The following is a 10,329-nucleotide window of genomic DNA, read 5'->3' as shown; positions in this document are numbered from 1 at the left end:
GGGAATTTATGAAACTCCTCCCTACAGAGAACGGAGGGCTTGCAAGCATCATTCTATTGGGTGAACTTTTCTTTCTGAACTTTCGACTCCTTTTGACGTTGGGTTTTCTGTGGACCCGATCAGTCTATTTATCTCTTGTAAAAATAAAATACAGTGTGTGTGTGTGGGAAAAAAACAAAAACAAACAAAAAAAAAACAGTAGAATGTGCAGTGGAGACGTTCCTATGGGTAGTGTTTCCAGGGCCGGTTCCTCCTGGGAGAGTAGAGTTTCCTGAAGAAATAATTTCTTCAGAAACATTTTGTGCAGTATTGTTTTCTCAAGTAGTGTTTTCTGTAGAAGGGTCTGAAAGAGAAAATAATTCTGGAAACGGATTTTCCTGAGAAGTCTCTTCTCCTGAAGATGAAACAGCCTCTCGTGGAGGTTACTAAATAACCAAGAGATCAGTGAAGAAATCAAGGAGGAAATCAAAAAATACCTAGAGACAAATGACAATGAAAACACGACAGTCCAAAACCTATGGGATGCAGCAAAAGCAGTTTTAAGACAGAAGTTTATAGTTATACAAGGCTACCTAAAGAAACAAGAAAAACCTCAAGTAAACAATCTAACCGTACACCTAAAGGAACTAGAGAAAGAAGAACAAACAAAACCCAAAGTTAGCAGAAGGAAAGAAATCATAAAGATCAGAGCGGAAATACATGAAATAGAAACAAAGAAAACAATAGCAAAGATCAATAAAACTAAAAGCTGGTTTTTTGAGAAGATAAACAAAATTGATAAGCCATTAGCCAGACTCATCAAGAAAAAGATGGAGAGGACTCAAATCAATAAAAGTAGAAATGAAAAAGGAGAAGTTACCACAGACATCGCAGAAATACAAAGCATCCTAAGAGACTACTACAAGCAACTCTATGCCAATAAAATGGACAACCTGGAAGAAATGGACAAATTCTTAGAAAGGTATAACCTTCCAAGACTGAACCAGGAAGAAAGAGAAAATATGAACAGACCAATCACAAGTAATGAAATTGAAACTGTGATTAAAAGTCTTCCAACAAACAAAAGTCCAGGACCAGATGGCTTCACAGGTGAATTCTATCAAACATTCAGAGAAGAGGTAACACCCATCCTTCTCAAACTCTTCCAAGTAATTGCAGACGAAGGAACACTCCCAAACTCATTCTATGAGGCCACCATCACCCTGATACCAAAACCAGACAAAGATACTACAAAAAAAGAAAATTACAGACTAATATCACTGATGAATATAGATGCAAAAATCCTCAACAAAATACTAGCAAACAGAATCTAACAACACATTAAAAGGATCATACACCACGATCAAGTGGGATTTATCCCAGGGATGCAAGGATTCTTCAATATACGCAAATCAATCAATGTGATACACCATATTAACAAATTGAAGAATACAAAACATATGATCATCTCAATAGATGCAGAAAAAGCTTTTGACAAAATTCAACACCCATTTATGATAAAAACTCTCCAGAAAGTGGGCATAGAGGGAACCTACCTCAACATAATAAAGGCCATATACGACAAACCCACGGCAAACATCATTCTCAATGGTGAAAAACTGGAAGCATTTCCTCTAAGATCAGGAACGAGACAAGGATGTCCACTCTCACCACTATTATTCAACATAGTTTTGGAAGTCCTAGCCACGGCAATCAGAGAAGAAACAGAAATAAAAGGAATACAAATTGGAAAAGAAGAAGTAAAACTGTCACTGTTTGCAGATGGCATGATATTATACATAAGGAATCCTAAAGATGCCACCAGAAAACTACTAGAGCTAATCAATAAATTTGGTAAAGTTGCAGGATACAAAATTAATGCACAGAAATCTCTTGCATTCCTATACACTAATGATGAACAATCTGAAAGAGAAATTATGGAAACACTCCCATTTACCATTGCAACAAAAAGAATAAAATACCTAGGAATAAACCTACCTAGGGAGACAAAAGACCTGTATGCAGAAAACTGTAAGACACTGATGAATGAAATTAAAGATGATACCAACAGATGGAGAGATATACCATGTTCTTGGATTGGAAGAATCAATATTGTGAAAATGACTATACTACCCAAAGCAATCTACAGATTCAATGCAATCCCTATCAAATTACCAATGGCATTTTTTACGGAACTAGAACAAATCATCTTAAAATTTTTATGGAGACACAAAAGACCCCGAATAGCCAAAGCAGTCTTGAGGGAAAAAAACAGAGCTGGAGGAATCAGACTCCCTGACTTCAGACTATACTACAAAGCTACAGTCATCAAGACAATATGGTACTGTCACAAAAACAGAAACATAGATCAATGGAACAAGATAGAAAGCCCAGAGATAAACCCACGCACCTATGGTCAACTCATCTATGACAAGGGAGGCAAAGATATACAATGGAGAAAAGACAGTCTCTTCAATAAGTAGTGCTGGGAAAACTGGACAGCTACATGTAAAAGAATGAAATTAGAACACTCCCTAACACCATACACAAAAATGAACTCAAAATGGATTCGAGACCTAAATGTAAGACCGGACACTATAAAACTCTTGGAGGAAAACACAGGAAGAACACTCTTTGACATAAATCACAGCAAGATCTTTTTTGATCCACCTCCTAGAATAATGGAAATAAAAACAAAAATTAACAAATGGGACCTAATGAAACTTCAAAGCTTTTGCACAGCAAAGGAAACCATAAACAAGACGAAAAGACAACCCTCAGAACGGGAGAAGATATTTGCAAACGAATAAACGGACAAAGGATTAATCTCCAAAATATATAAACAGCTCATTCAGCTCAATATTAAAGACACAAACAACCCAATCCAAATATGGGCAGAAGACCTAAATAGACATTTCTCCAAAGAAGACATACAGATGGCCAAGAAGCACATGAAAAGATGCTCAACATCACTAATTATTAGAGAAATGCAAATCAAAGCTACAATGAGGTATCACCTCACACCAGTTAGAATGGGCATCATCAGAAAATCTACAAACAGCAAATGCTGGAGAGGGTGTGGAGAAAGGGGAACCCTCTTGCACTGTTGGTGGGAATGTAAATTGATACAGCCACTATGGAGAACAGTATGGAGGTTCCTTAAAAAACTAAAAATAGATTTACCATATGATCCAGCAATCCCACTACTGGGCGTATACCCAGAGAAAACCGTAATTCAAAAAGACACATGCACCCCAATGTTCATTGCCGAACTATTTACAGTAGCCAGGACATGGAAGCAACCTAAATGCCCATCGACAGACGAATGGTTAAAGAAGATGTGGTACATATATACAATGGAATATTACTCAGCCATAAAAAGGAAAGAAATTGAGTCATTTGTTGAGACGTGGATGGATCTAGAGACTGTCATACAGAGTGAAGTAAGTCAGAAAGAGAAAAACAAATATTGTATATTAATGCATGTATGTGGAACCTAGAAAAGTGGTACAGATGAGCCGGTTTGCAGGGCAGAAGTTGAGACACAGATGTAGAGAACAGAGATATGGACACCAAGGGGGGAAAACTGTGGTGGGGTGGGCATGGTGGTGTGCTGAATTGGACGATTGGGATTGACATGTATACGCTGATTTGTATAAAACTGATGACTAATAAGAACCTGCAGGATAAAAAAACAAACAAACAAAACAACTAATACTAAACTTTCATTGGGTTATCTGTATGGAAATATGTTAATATAAATGTTTCAGACATTATGGGAAATTTCTAAAAATCTTATATGTTCTGGTATCATGTTATAAGTCATAATTCTAGTTATTACTTTAAAATGTATATCTCAGAAAAAACTAAATTTCATTGTCAATTGCACTATTATGAACTTTCATCAAATCTTTATCCGTGGTCATTTTTAAGTCTTTTGTCAGTTACAGACAGTTCTGGGTGTACTCCGATGCTTTTGCAAATATGTTCCTATAAAAGGGTTTCATCTTGAAGGAATTCATAGAAAAGACTCTGACAAGTACAGGTTTCTGGGAACTGTACTGCTGAACTGAATGAATAAGCATTTTCAGAACTCTAATGGAAAGCTGATGAACTCATAAAAGTGCTAACAAAAGATCAAGATGAAAAAAAAAATTAATTACATGGCACTGAGTGAACTGATGAGGATGAGTATAATTTTTGTGACTTTCTGTTTGAATTAAAAAGAAAAAATTCCACAAGGACTCAGAGGTAAAGAATATAGAAATCAATTTTCACTGCAAAGTAAAGGAGCTGTTACAGTGGAGGATTACTGGACTGAATGTCAATATTATGACATAGTATGAGTGTGTTTCGTGTTTGGCAATTGCAATCATTGTTGCTTTTGTTGTGGTCATCCATTTACAATGCTTGGTGTCAGTCTATTTATCTCTTGTAAAAATAAAATACAGTGTGTGTGTGTGTGAAAAAAAAAAAGAAAAGAAATTGTCTAGGATAATGTTGAAAGGACAAAGAGTCATCTTAAAGCTGCTACTAGTAGCTAAGTTGTGAATACTTGAACATCAGTAAGAAAAAGTTATTATCATTATATAAGAAATTGAGTCTGTGCCTGTGAATAATATTCAAAGAGAGAAAAGTTAAAAATAAAGTATATAAGAGCTACTTTTACTACAACTAAAGGACATATCATAGGACATTTATTTTAATGAACTTTGAGTGAGTACTGAAAAAAAAAGAAAAAAAGGTCTTACCTAAAACCACAATCAGCAGTTTCTGGAATGCATCTGTCATAGCCTTCTGAATAGCAAGCTTCTGGGTTACCTTCCTTTTCATAAGGAATGATAATGACCCTAAATCCAACCAAAACAGATGAATTTAAAATGCCTATCTGAATAACTGATTTCTAGGTTATGTGTTTAAAACTAAAAATGCATCTGTCATTCTTAGATCATTATCTTAGTGATTAAGGGCAGGCACAACACTGGGGTATGGTTGAATGTCTCTGTTGTAGGTATACCCTGGCATGGCACATTTTTACTGCTCAGATCTATTCTGGAAGTTCCTAAAATACTCGATGGGAAATGCAAACCAAGAACGTGGCACAAATCTCATGTTACTCACAGATTTCAAATGGACAAGCTGAGGCTACACTGCTACAGACCCTGCTCTCCTGTGCGTAAGGGCTGGATTCATACAGTGAGATAGACTTGGTGGTGGTGCAGATGATCTGGCCTCTCCTCAACCATCACCCACTCAGGTGGATGGTGGAGCCTCCTCCACTCCATTCGCGAACAGCCCTGCCTCTGACGTAAAACCCTAAGCCCAAGTGCCATGGATTCTAGGAAAAAACTCAGTACCAGTCGGAATCCCCTTTCTAGGGACCTACATTTACTTTTTCCGCTCAGGCCCCTCTATAGGAGGCAAAGGACTGAACATTTACACAAGAGTTTATTTCAATCTTTAGACAATGATTTTGTTGGGATAACTGAAGGCCAGAAGACATCTGTATTTGAGGGACTATTTTAGCACAAAACAAATTATTAACCAAAAAAAAAAAAAAAAAACTAACTAATTTTCCCTCCTCCTAAGCTTCTTGGCAGGCAGTCAGTTCTAAAATTCTAAAGTTTAAGGTGCTGTCAGGTATTGCCTAAGATAAAAACCTATATTGTCAGGCAGAAAAATTCTGCCCAGGGCTTTAGTTGCTTAGCCAAGGTGATGATGTATCTAAAAGTTGAGTTTCAGAAAGAAAGGAAAAAAGAGAAATCCCACTCCCTCACCTCCCCACACACACACATACTGGAAAACAGACCTTCCTCCAACTTATCCAAAGGTTCCTCAGCCATGCCAACTCCAGGACTCCTGCACTCGTGGGAGGGCAACACCACCTCTAAAGCACAGAAGAACTTCAGGCTTTGCTTCTGAAGTGGTGTCACAATATCTTCATTTTCCCTTTTCTTCAAGGTTAGAAAGATCCTGAAGCTGTTAGGATTTTGAATTAAAGGCTAGACTTCAAAATATTCTGATGTTAGAGATAAAAACTAAACTCCAGCAATCTCAGGTAATAGTTTAGGTATGCTATAGCTTCAAAGTCAAGTGAGACTTGCAAATGAATGACTAGATATAGACAACACTTTTTTATTATATACCATACAAATACTCGAGAAAATTATGGATACCACCATCCAAGTCATTGAGATTATCACTAATTCTAGGTGGCAGGCCAATGCTCAGATACTTCCATGTGGAAGCCTCTCACATCTCCTCCCCATAGCCCTGCTCTATGCTTCTCTCTAAAGTCTAGGAGTTCAATGTTGAAAGGAGTCTGGTTAGTCAAAGAAAATCTACAGAGTTTACCCTGATGATCCTTTTTGACCACCCATTGAAACCAAAGTAGTAATTTGCCAATTCTTGGCATCTGGAGCTGTTCAGGGCAAGCGTATTATGTCGAACCGCCTTATGTCTGGTGCCGAGACAACCCTATAGACATAAAAGACCTAAAAATATCACAACCCTACACAGAGACTTATTTTGAATATACCTGAGATTTATCAATACCAATTTCACAGAGTGGTTGTGAAGATTAAGTAGGACATTTTAAGCAATGAGTTCAAAGTGAACCCTAAATAAATGTTATTTATTATTTTTAAGTCAGTACTTTTCTGCATCATTTCCAGGGCCCCTGATTAACCGGAAGGTTCCCTGACCTCTGGTGGTGAAAGTGATGATGAAAGCAACAAAGGAAGCCCAGCAGAAGCCTATTACGGGGCTGGGGGTAAGCAAAGGAAGTGAACTGTTTTAGTCATCTCATCCTGTAGCTCCTGCTTGAGAATATGACCTGAAGAGGAGATAAAGATAGACCTGCTACTGAATTAGGACCTTAATCTGTAGCACCCCCTCCCCAAGTTACTAACCCCTGTTAGAAGAGGGAATACGTATACCTCTATAAATGTAAATAAAGCAACCAAAAGAATTAGAGGTTCATCTGCATTAACAAGCTTCTTTGAGAGTGCAAATATTTCCAGTCTTAACTCTCTAAGTAACTTACATATTACTGTGGATTTTTTACATCACTAGTTCTTTCTTAAATGTCTATTTCCATTTCGAACAGGGTGTAGTATAGAAATACAGTCATAAAAATTCAAATAATACAAATAAAGTCAAAGCATTGTTAATTCTTTTTTGATGTGTTTGTGCATCTTCCTCCGTCACTAGTTTATGAGCTCCTTAAGTGCTTGAAGGAACCATATATTATTCTTTCCTTGTTACCAGAAACAAGCATAGATCTTGGCATATAATAGAGGAGTGATGGTCTGTTGACTGAGTGAATGAATGAGTACATAAGAAAATGAAATTACTTTCTCAACTGAAGCTGCCTGCTGGGAAGGAGAAACGAAGACTAATTTTTAAATGTGGAGTGTCGCAACATTTAAAACAGGGAGGCTAGGCCCTGTACGGTGAGTCATAATGGAGCTGTCCTGGACAATTAGGAAGCTTCAGAAGGGCTCTGAGCCCCTGGGTAGTAGAGACAGTTGACATCTGGGATAACCTTGCCACAGTTCTTGCTGGCAAACATTTCCCTTTGTGCTACTGAGAAAAACTCAGATACATTAGGCCTTTCCTTCATTTTATTTGAAGATGTTATTCTCTTGTCTGTATTTATAAAAAATACAGAGGAAAAAAGATAAGAAGTATGTATACCTGCTAATGAATAAAAGAAGACATAATTGGAACTTCCCTGCTGGTGCAGTGGTTAAGACTCTGTGCTCCCAATGCAGGGGGCTCGGGTTCGATCCCTGGTCAGGGACCTAGGTCTCACGTGTATGCTGCAACTAAGAGTTTGCATGCCACAGTTAAGGAGCCTGCGAGCCACAACTAAAGAGCCTGCGAGCCACAACTAAAGGAGCCTGCCTGCTGCAACTGGGGAGCTCACCTGCCGCAACTAAGGAGCCCACCTGCTGCAACTAAGACCCGATGCAACCAAATAAATAAATAAATAAAATTTAAAGAGAACGCATAATTAAAGTAGGTAACAATTTCGGGGGTGTGGGTAGTAAACTAAGACTCTGCATTAAATAAAGAAATCTAATACGAATGCCCTTTCCTCTCAACTCTATAGTGACTTGTAGAACATTTTCTTCATTACTCTATCAGTGACGGGCTTTATGCTGTGAAAATCTCAGAACCTAAGCTTATGGAATGGTCTTAACGTCCAATGTGAGAAAGGAACTCATTACTGACAACTGATACCAAGTAACTGTCTCATAATCTTTCCAGGATCATGCGTAATATCTCAGTGGTTATGTGAAATGGGAAGTAAAATTGGATGGCATGTTAATATGGAATAAGGTTTCTACAATGCATTAAAGAATATTTTAACCATTTTCTGGACTCTGAAGGGAGTTCTGAATAGGCAGTTTGAGAGTGATGATGATGATGAAGCCTCCTTTATGTTACATCTGACAAAAGTTTGTCAAGCTCGGGACTTCCCGGGTGGCACAGTGGTTAAGAGTCCGCCAGCCAATGCAGGGCACACGGGTTCGATCCCTGGTCCGGGAAGATCCCACATGCCGCAGAGCAACTAAGCCCGTGTGCCACAACTACTGAGCCTGTGCTCTAGAGCCCGTGAGCCACAACTACTGAAGCCCGCGTGCCTAGAACCCGTGCTCCGCAACAAGAGAAGCCATCGCGATGAGAAGCCCACGCACCGCAATGAAGAGCAACCCCCGCTCGCCGCAACTAGACAAAGCCGGCGCGCAGCAACAAGACCCAACGCAGACAAAAATAAATTAATTAATTAATTTAAAAAAGAATTTGTCAATCTCACAGATTTAAAATCCACATAAAAGTAAATATAAGGAAGACTCTTGTGAAGATTTCTTAAATTAAGGAGCAGCATAAAATGACATGGTGTTTAACATCAGTTAAGTGTGGGTTTGGCCTCTAGTTTCCACATTTACTGTCATGAACCTTAAGTAAGTCACTTAACCATCCTGAGTTCGAGTTTCTTCATCTAAAAAAAAAAAAGAAAGAACTGGGGAACTGGGGGATCAGTGGAGCAGTGCATCTGAGAGCATTCTGTACACCACAGTGCTGTACAAACGCTGGCCTTCCCCCCTCCCCCACCCCGGGATCTTAGTTCCCGGACCAGGGATTGAACCCGGGCCCTCAGCAGTGAAAGTGCAGAGTCCTAACCACTGGTCCGCCAGGGAATTCCCGATGGCCTATTAGTTTTAAATTCAGCACTTCATCCCAGTAGAGCAAGGAATTTCACATTTGGACCCACCTTCACTGGAGATGCCTGAAAAAGCTGCTTCTGGTCGCATGCCTTTTGGGCTCTGTGGGCATCCCTTGCTGAATAAACCTTGATGATGGCATAGAACACAGAACCGGCCACTGCTGCGTTTGGGACGACTCGGACCGAATACTGAAGGCCAAACTGGGAGAAGACTGTGAACAGAGAATGCTGTAGGGTGGTCCCATGCTAAGTAAGTGCAGGCAATTTCACGCCCAGGAAGCCAAACCGCCCGTTCCCTTCTATTCCCCCAGCCCTTCGCCGCAGGCAACTGCGGTGATCCTGCAACTCCAAACACTTCTCATTTCAACAACAAGTTTCCCTCTGAAAACCTAAGCTTCGAGAAGCATTAGGAGGCAATGCCGGCTGTTGGGAACTATCTCTCAAAAATCTGTGGGGGCGAGCTGACTGCTCAGGTCGGCTCTAGAACTAAGATTCCTCTCAGCGCAGACCACAGGCAGATGAGGTGCTGAAGCAGTACCCCGGGGCGCCCAGTTACTGGGGCGCGAGGTGGCTTCCTCCAGCCCTCCCTCCGCCCCGGCTCGGCTCACTTACAAGGCCTCGGCCGTGGGTCCAGAGCTCAGCTCCCACACCAGCAAGGTTTTGTCACCACGATGGGAACCACAAAAGTTACCAACGGCACCATCCGACCGTTACCGCTCGTGCGCGGCTCGGTGCGCAAGCGGACTGCACCTGCGCTCGCGCGCCTGCGGACGGGCGTCTGCGCAACGCGTGTGCGGTCGCACGCCTACGAAGGGACATATGCGCACGCGCGATAGCGAAAGGGCTTGTGCGCCCGCGCGCCTGCGCACGAACATCTGCGCAAGCGCGTCTGCGGACGGGCGTCTGTGCACCGCGTCTACGGACCACGTCTGCTTACGCGCGCCTACGCACCGCGTCTCCGCACGCGCGCCAGCGCAGACGTAGTGCGCAGGCGCTGTGCGCAGGCGCGCGTGCGCAGATATTGTGCTCAGGAGCGCGTGCGCAGACGCGGTGCGAGGCACGAGCGCGCAGACGCCCGTGCGCAGGCGGGAGTGCGCAGACACCCGTGCGCAGGC

General features: G+C 41.1%; 1 pseudogene; it reads right to left on the bottom strand.

The window, feature by feature from the left end:
• Nucleotides 1–206: 206 nt before the first annotated feature.
• LOC118886552 lies at nt 207–10,032 on the bottom strand (annotated as a pseudogene).
• Between the last annotated feature and the right edge of the window lie 297 nt (nt 10,033–10,329).

This window comes from Balaenoptera musculus, chromosome 20 (genome assembly GCF_009873245.2).
Source record: "Balaenoptera musculus isolate JJ_BM4_2016_0621 chromosome 20, mBalMus1.pri.v3, whole genome shotgun sequence".
NCBI lineage: Eukaryota > Metazoa > Chordata > Mammalia > Artiodactyla > Balaenopteridae > Balaenoptera > Balaenoptera musculus.
This window is presented reverse-complemented; position numbering and strand designations above follow the sequence as displayed.